Genomic DNA, 9,937 nt, shown 5'->3' on the forward strand with positions numbered 1-9,937 from the left:
CTGGAAATAGTTAATTGTCCTTCTCTCAGCTCCTTTCCTGGAGGTGATTCTCTCACTAACGTAAAAGCACTTTCTATTTGTGATTGTCGAAATTTAAAGCCCTTTCTACTTGAGCATACGATGCACCCATTTAGAGTCCTTGAGAGTTTGCAAATAATGAGAAGCTGTGATTCTCTTCAATCTCTTACCGTTAGGTTTATTTACCAAGCTTCAAGATCTTCATATTGAGGACAGTAGGAATCTCAGGTCCCTTTCAATTCCAAACAACCTTCACTTTGCTCTCACATTTCTTCGAAAAATGAAATTCAAGGATTGCCCAAATCTGGAATTCTTTCCAGAAAAGGGATTGCCCACTCCCAACCTACAATCTCTTTTGATTACCAATTGCTACAATTTGATGCCTCAGAAGGAGTGGGGCTTGCATAGAATGGTGTCACTGACTTGTTTTGAGATTGAAGGTGGATGTAGTAACTTGGAATTGTTTCCAGAAGAGGGGCTGCTGCCCAACACCCTCTCTTCTCTTCGTATCAGCAGACTTCCGCATCTCAAATTCATAGGCCAAGGGCTTCAACACCTCATGTTGCTAGGAAAGTTGGAGATCAATTGCTGTGAGAAGCTTGAGTTGATGCTAGAAGAGGGGTTGCCTGCCTCCCTTTTTTCTCTTCATATCCAAAACTGCTCTTTGCTAGCTGATCCTTGCCAAAAGGACGGAACTAAAAGGAGGTTCTGCTCCAGCGTTTTTTCAAGCAGCAGTCAAAACAAAAAAAATTACTATGAATAGTGCACTATCCACTGCCTTCCCCCGTCCCTAAAATCCCTCATCTCACCATCAGCTAAGGAATTCCTGCAGTGGCAAGAAATGTGGTTGATTTGTTGGAAAAATTGGGGCTAGAAGGAGCTTACTTTTATCTGGATGACCAGGGGCTTCAGCATCTTACTGCTCCAGTCCACCCCGAAGAGGGTCTTCCATCCTTGTCTTTTATCTAGAGCAGAAAATGCTCTCTGCTGAGACCAAAACTCCAAAATCAGACAAAATATTTGTATGTTTTTAGACCCCTTAAAACACAACTGAATTAACCTAGTAAATTAGCCAAGTAAATACTTAGTTCAAATTTTAGATCTAGGTTAACACAATTATATAATCATATCAATGTAAAGTGCGGAATATAAAGAACACAAAGATATGATGACTTAGGAAACCAAACCTGTAAAAACCTGGGGAGGATTTAACCTAGCTATCCTTAAGGTAAACTTGAATTCACTATGAAAGAATCAAAGTTTTACAATAGGACTTAGACCACTAATATCCTATTACTACCCACCAGCAGAAACTTACTAACACAACCACGAGCAAGCTCCGAGACCATGGATTCCTTCTTTCTTGGATTCTCTAGCAACTACAAGCACACCTGCTTTCGTTTCTTTGAGCTCTTTAATGTAGCAACTGAATTGATTACCAAGTTCTTAACATAGTCTTGAATCTTGGAAACCCTAAGTATGTGTGAAGGCAACTACCTCTTAATCTCACAAAAGATTCACACACACAACATAATGGACAACCAAAAACGTGGCTAGGGTTTTCCTTTTTGTACTTAAGACAAAACATAAAACCCTCTACGTCAAACAAGCTTGGGTTGAGTTGGAAAATTTTGCAGAAAAACATTCTACCTAAGTTTCGATCAATCGAGTCTAATTCTTGATCGATCAAGCCAGACAGAATTGCACAGTAAATTCTACAGTAACTTGATTTCAACTTTACATAAAACGCATATACTTTGAGCAAATATAAAAAAGACTAAAACCTGTTTTGATCATGGTTTGCCAACAATACAAATTAAAATTCTAATACATTAGTTCCTAATCCTTAGAACCTAACAAACTTGCCCTTTTGGCAATCCGTGATAAAAACACAAAACTAAACAAAATTGCTCAAAGTTTACATAAAAATAGCCCAATATAAAAACATAGCCCAACATAACAAATTCAACCTAACTACTATCTATCAATTGCAAGTGTAGATAGCAGCACGACTAAATCAACCTGTATATTTCCTTAAACACTCAACAATCACATAAACACGTGGAAAATACAAGTAAAACAAAAATAACTTCTTGATTTCACATAACACACAATAAAGACATATATCATGAATAACTCATAAATATAAATCAATAAGCAATGTGAATCAAGAAACATATACTAATCAATGTATCTCCCCCTATCATGAAAAACCCAAAAATACATCATGAGCCAAAAAAAATGTAAATACACAATGAAGCATCTAGATACAATCTAATAGCTCCACAAGCTCCACAAGAACAAAAATCTCCCCTTAACTACAAAAATCCTCTACAAGCGTACTCCCCCTTTTTGTGACAGAATGCCAAAGGACAATCACATATCATCAAAAGGAGTTGGCGGAGGCGATCGTCTCAAATGCTCTAGATTCGCTCGCAAAACATGAAGTTCATCAAGCATGTCCACCAAAATCTATCCATGAGCCACCTAAACGGTCATGATGGTCTCCAACATACGATGAATGTTTGAATCATCCGAGGTAGGAGGTGGAGGAACAGCAGCAACAGCAGCATCATCAGCATGATTAACAGGCTCCTTAGCCGTAGCATCACCTATAGAAGAGGAAGGAGGAGGTGCAACACCGGAAGGCTCTACCCTAGGGCGTTTAGAGTTAGCTTTCAGATGAGCAGCCCTCTGCCTAAGAACACCAGCACCTATGGGAGCAACAATGTGAACGGGCTCAGATGCAGGAAACTCAACTAAATCGAGATGCAAAAGAATTTGGTGAATAAAGACAGGGAAGAACAAAGCATGAGCAGTAGAACTACTCCTATGCACCTCAATCAAGGAACGAATAAAAAGATGAGGAAAGCTAATAGGAGCATCAGTAACCAAGGCATACAAAAATGCACAACACTCCAAAGGAATGGTGTGCAGATGAGAGATAGGCTAAAAATAATGACAAGCAATCCTAAAGAAAAGATAATGAATCAGAGTGAGCTCAGCAGTGGTGATCTGAGGATCAGAACCCCACTGGACAGAAAACCAAGTGATATAAGACATGATGTCATCCAAGGGAGGAGACTCATCATAAGGATAGACAGGATCTCAGACTACTGGTACCCCAAGGGCATCAGCCACTACTGAAGGGGTAATGGTGTACCATACACCCCATACCCAACTCCTCATGAGAGTGTTGGCATCATAGGAGTGGACAGAGAGGTTCGAATAAAACTCTCTAATCAAGGTAGCCGGAGGTGAATGTGAAATATCCAACAAAGGTAACCAGCCCCTATGCTCAAAATTACGCCTAATCTCGGGATCTAGCTCATCTAAAAGTACCTTTCTCTCAGCCCAAATGTTTCTCTTAAGGTTAAGCTTCTCAAATGCTTCTTGGTTTTTCTCACTCAGGAACCTCTCACTATTAAAGGTGGGGGAAGGAGAAGTGGAGGTCCTATTGGCTTTAGTTTTCCTAGGCATGATGCTAAGGAAAGGACAAGACACACAGAAAAGAACCAACAAAAAAACAAAGAAAAACCAAAGGCAGACTACAAGTTAGCACCAAAAAAAATATAGAAATAACAATTTATATGGTGCATGAACAGATAAATGTCATGATGCATGCTCTAATGTAGTGAAAATAAGTTCAATTTAGCTAGAAAATCACAAAATTGGCTTGAGCATAGAGTTTTCATAAAAAACCCCAATATTTGAAAAACTCAATTTCACAAAACCAACAAATTGACCAAATTGATCATTATACATGATAGAGAATAGTTTATAATGACCAAATCAACCAAGCAAACAAGCCAATTTCATCAATTTAAACCAAATTGAACAAAAACCTCAAATAGGATACTTTCAAGCCCTAGAAATTTTAAGTTTTCTTAATTCACCAAATCAATCAAATTAATTCATCAGGAATAGTTTGATATTGTCTCACAACAAAAACCCATTGATCAATTTTGAAAGAAAAAGCTTAAAACATCAAAATCCCCAACTATTTCAAGGTTCGAAATTTTCCCCAAAATGCATGATTTAATGTATGAAACATGAAAATAAATGCAAAAAGAAGGGTATAAAGGTCTTACCGGCCTTAGATGACAAAAACCCTTGAAGAAATTTGGTTGAAAATGACAAAAAAACTTGCTTTGACCCTTGGATCGATCGAATAGAGAGAGAAAGAGTTTTGAAAAAAGTTTGAATAGTGAAGAACATGTGAGAAACTCAGTGTTTTAAAAACTCTCTATACGATTTTTGATTGATCGAAAATTAGTTTCGATCGATCGAAACACACAAAACCAAGCCAAGAAATTTTCATTGCATTTACGATTGATTGAAAAACAGGTTCGATTGATCGAAATACACAGAGCCAAGCCAAAATTTTCTGGAAAAAGGATTTTTGAAAAACAAAGAAAAATATTGCAAAAACTCCTTAAAGTATTGAATTTTGTGAACAAAATGCATGAGTATGAAATGAAATGTTTTTCAAAAAACACTTGTTTTGAACCCAGTTTTCCCAAAATTAAGATGTTCAACCAATTCTCCTTAAATTCTCAGGCTTCAAGCACATTTTGCATAAAATACAAGGAATTTTCAAACTTGTGACCAAACCAAAATCACACACAATAACATGTACAGAGTTTAACAAAGAGTATATGTGTAGTGTGTGCAACTAGCAAAAACTTGAGATACATGTGAGGTGATATGGAAATAGCAATCAATCACAATTTCTACAAAATTCATCACATAGAATTGAAAGAAATTATCACCAAAAGAGTTACATCATATAACTCTCACATCTTCTAGAAAACAAGCTTGTAATCATGTAAGTTTCTTGATTTGCCTCATAATATACACTCCAATTTTATTTGAGCAGAAACTTATTAAAAATAGCCGGGATAATGTACACACCAATTTTATTTGCTTGATTTAACATTAAGTCCAATAATGTACACACCTATTTTATCATCTAAGCCGAGGCTACACCTTATGTTCTTTTTGTGCATGTGCTATACTTTCTCGAGCACAAAATCTTACGATATGTACTACGGTGTTCATGATTGGCTAGTAAACAGTGGTGAGATGGTTATTTATGCCTTTCTCAAAAAGTTCAAGTCCAACAATCAAAAGCATGTGAATTCAAGATCAAGATCATGTGATCGAAAACTATAAACATCTTTCCACACAATATGCACTACAAAGTTTCAACTAGTAAAGTACAATAAATAAGCTCAATAAATAAGCCCATCCAAGCTAAACAAAATACATAAACATGTTATGTAAAGATTAAATTGGCCAACCTAGATTTCAAATCAAAGAAAAAATGCAAAACACAATTTGCTTCGCTTTTCCCTTTTTTGTTTTATTTAAAAAAAAAAAAAAAACAAAAAACAGTCCTAGAATGAAATGCATGAATGTTATGCAATGCAAGTCCTAGAAACAAAATAAAACAACAAAAACAAAAAAATAACAATGGTCATAAAGAGTAGAGCAAAGAAGCACAAGGATCATGTCAGAAAGACTCACTTAGATTGAACATTTTGCATCCAAAACTTTTTAGACGCACCTCGAGCATTGAAGTTCTTATTCACATGAGAATGATTACCAACTCCAGGATTGGAATAAATGTTTAAAGCCTTTATCAATTCACCAATAAGTACCATAAGATCTTGTGCTTGAGGCACAGGCACTTTTGGTTTGTTTGCTCTTTTAGCAGCTTGCAGCTTGTAATAATTTGGACGAATGTGGCTAGACTTTCCACAAAAATGACAAACCCAAACAGGCTTACCATGCAACTTGTCCTTAGTAAGGGTAGAATCCTTAAGTTTAGACTCTTTCAGATCAACCCTAATCTTCCTAGGTGGTGTAACTTTTACTGATTTAGTCTCACTCATAGAGGATTTGACAATCTCACTCACAGGGGATTTGGAAGAAGAAGAAGGAACAAAGTTTGTGGAATGTGGTGCAGATACAGAGATGCTTTCTACAAAACTTAAGCCAATTTTGTCAGAGGGAGACTTTTGAACACTTAGCATGTGATCTAGTTTGAAGCTTGCAGACCTATCAGTTTGTTCTCTAGCAACAGATAGTTCATGTTCCAAATTCTTAACTTTTTCAAGCAAAAACACGTTCTCAGTCTTCACATTATTCAAAAGGTCATTAGCATTAAACAGTTTAACAAGCAAATTTTTCTTTTCAAGCTCAAGAGAAGCAATTTTCTATAAGCCTAATTCAACATTCATAGCATCCTTTGCAACAACTTTGCAAAGTTTATTATAGGCTTCTTGAAGATTTGCATCCTCAGAAAGTTCCCCATCAGAAGGGTTCTCTTCAACAAACAAGCTTTCATTGACTACAGCAGTAGTAGTGAAAGCAATGAAGTTTCTATCCTTGTCACAACTAGACTCATCATCAGAAACTTCATCATCACTGAGGGTTACATCTATAGCCTTACCCTTAGACCTCAAGTATGTACATTCAGATTTCATATGACCATACCCTTAACATCCAAAACATTGAGGACCTATAGAATTATTAGAAGGTTGACCTGCTTTTTCTTTAGGATTTTCAGTGTTATTAACCTTAGTGGGATCATTCCTCCTAAAATTTCTAGGTTCAGCAGTGTTATTATCTCTTGCCCTTCTATTAGTGTTCCTAAGAAAATTTCTAAAGCTCTTGGCAAGATAAGCAATTTTAGTAGCAGAGAGATCATCATCAAATCCACTCGCCTCAACATCATCAACAGACTTAAGAGCCATTGATTTTGATTTGCTAGTCTTAGGTAGGTCCAACTCATAGGACTGAAGAGATCCTACAAGTTCATCAACAGAGATGGAGTCCACATCCTTGCTCTCAGTGATGGTAGTCACTTTGAATCTAAAATCTTCAGTTAAAGATCTAAGAATCTTCCCAACAATTTTAGGTTGATCATAGATTTCACCTAAGTTGTAAGCAGAATTAACAATATCATTGAGTTTAGCATAGAATTTACCAAAGGATTCATCATCAGACATTCTAATGTTTTCAAATTTAGAAGTTAATTGCTACAACTTATTAATTTTGACAGCCTTTGTGCCTTCGTGCACAGTTTGGAGGATATTCTAAGCAGTGTAAGCAACCTCTACATTAGAGATTCTCTTAAATTTCTCCATAGAAACAGTGCTAAAGATAGCATTTATAGCTTTGCTATTGAACACGGCTACTTCATTTTGAGAAGTTTGCCACTCACTAATAGGAGTAGTGGGCTTCTCCCATCCCTATTCAACAGAGTTCCAGACTCTCTCATCAATTTATTTCAGGAAGGCTTTCATCCTTACTTTCCAATAAGCATAATTATTCCCATCAAAGTTAGGTGGAATGACAAGAGAGTGTCTGTGTTCCATGACAACAAAGGTCAAGGATCAGCTTAGAGATCAAAAGATCTTCAACAAAAAGAGCAACCTGCTCTGATACCACTTGTATGTTTTTAGACCCTTTAAAACACAACTGAATTAACCTAGTAAATTAGTCAAGTAAATACTTAGTTCAAATTTCAGATCTAGGTTAACACAATTATATAATCAAATCTATGTAAAGTGCGGAATATAAAGAACACAAAGATATGATGACCCAAGAAACTAAACCGGTAAAAACCTAGGGAGGATTTAACATATCTATTCTCAAGATAAACTTGAATCACTATAAGAAATCTGGGTTTAGGCGGCATTTTTTTTAGCGACGTTTTTAAATCTGCTGCTATAAGTAGTATATTGTGACGTTTCTGACCAGCGTCGCTAAAGCATGTGCCTTTTACGACATTTTGTAAAAAAAGTCGCTGTAACCCAGAGAAATAGCGGCGTTTATTAAAATGTCACAAAAAGTATTGTTTCAGCAGCATTTATTTGGCTTATAGCGACATTGTAAGAAAACGTCACTATAGCTATTAACAAAACTCTATACCTTTATAGGTGAAAAGGAAAAAAGATATAACCCGCTATAGCGACGTTTTGAAAACGTCACTATATGTTCACTCAAAACATCGCTATAGTTTCCCTCCAAAATTTTTGGTCTTCCCGCATAAACTTTCCCTAGTTTTTCATTTCCCACTTTTTTTTTTCTTTTGACCATTCGTGTACCCACTTATTTTTTTTCCTACACTCTTTTTTTTTTCTTTTCTTTTCTCCTTCTCCCTCATAACTTCTCTTCTCACTCTCCGCCCACCTTCCCTACATCATGGCCGATCAAATCACTCTTTTCCTAGATCGCCGACGATGCTAGATCGCCGACTTGCTCTAGCCACCACCCACCTTCATGTTCAAAGCCACCGCGCTTGTCATTGACCTCCACCACCACCCACCACCACTTTGCTCCTCACATTTGATGCTTCATTTACTCTTTCGTTCTTGTGACACTTCCTAAGTTTGCCTTCCTTCAGGTTCAGGTACTCTCTCTCTTTTTTTTTTTTTTTTTTTTTTTTTTAGTTAAGGTGTTTGGGTTTTTGCTGAGGTTGTGGTTTGTTCTTGGTAGATTTTTGGAGTTTGGCTATGGATTTGTGTGGATAGAAGTTGATTCAGCCATGGCTATGGTGTCATGGGTCTTGGCTTGGTGGGTTTGGCCTTTGTGCTTTGAAACCTAGGCAAGGCATTTGAGTTTGAGTTTGAATGGGGTTCTGTATTTTTTGGAAGAGATGGGTTTGGTGGGATTTTGTTTTGGCCTATCTGAATTGAGAGTAAATAAAACACTCTCAAAGGATATTCTTATATATACCCTCTACTATCTACAAAAATTTCCCAATTGCAAACCTTTTGTAAAGCTTAGATGGACTCAAAATCAACCACAAATTTTGCATCCCCATTGATATATATAGCTTTATTTTCTCATGTGTCTAAAATAAACATGAATGCTTCGCTGGTTTAGCAACAGAGTGGGGATAATAAGCCAAGTCCCAACATGTGCAGTTGTGCACTAAGAAAGCAGAGCAACATGGGGGGGGGGGGGTTAGAAAGAAAATGTGTAATTATTTGAACATCACTAAGTATAGGATAGGTGGTCTTTAATGGGGCTGGTTTTGCTCTTGTTGCTTGCCATTATATTTGACTCAACAGCCCATTGTAGCAGTAATGATGATTCAAAGTCTTTCTAAAATAGCCTAATTTAAAAGGCAAGTAAACTTAATTCTTTTTTTGTCCACCAGTGAGAACCTTCAAGCAAGATGCCCAGATTTTCTCTTATCATATTGATTAGATTGTAGTGATGATAGCACACCTGGAATGGGCATTTGAAATTATGCAACCACAAAAATTGGGATTGGATAATTTCTATGGTGCTAATATTTTTATACTGATAGCACCTCAAATAAGTGTGTCTGGATTAACCCAAAAATGGATGTATATGTCATTATCTTGCTAATGACTTGCATAATTGAGTGTAATTTATCACTTCTCAACTCTAAACTTTAGTTTAATTTTATTTATTTTGTTGATTTTAGACTTGATTTTTGTTATTTAAATTTTATTCCAGATTTGAAGAAAATAAAGATTTATTCAAATAAAAGAAATGTGAAAAGAGAATATTTTTGGCCTTGGAAGTTGGCAAGAAAAAAAGAATGAGGCACTGAAAAAGAAAGAAGAAAAGGTGCGCTGAAAACAGAACCAACAAAAAGAAAAAAAGGCTAAAACAAAACAAAAAGAGGCTGAAACAGTGGTGTGGGCTGAACTGAAAAAGGTTTTGGGCTGAAGCAAAAACATTTTGGGCTGAAAAAAATGTTTTTGGGCTGAAGAGAGAATTGTTTTGGGCTGAAAAAATAGGGCAACATGTCTAAAGAAAAGAAAGAAAGTGTGCTGAAACAGAAAAGAAAGAAAGAGGGCTGAACAAAAAAAAAATGGTGCTGAACAGAAACAAGAAAGAGGGTTGAAACAGAAGAAAAGAAAGAAAGAGG

The sequence above is a fragment of the Quercus lobata genome, chromosome 4 (genome assembly GCF_001633185.2).
Source record: "Quercus lobata isolate SW786 chromosome 4, ValleyOak3.0 Primary Assembly, whole genome shotgun sequence".
Taxonomy (NCBI): domain Eukaryota; kingdom Viridiplantae; phylum Streptophyta; class Magnoliopsida; order Fagales; family Fagaceae; genus Quercus; species Quercus lobata.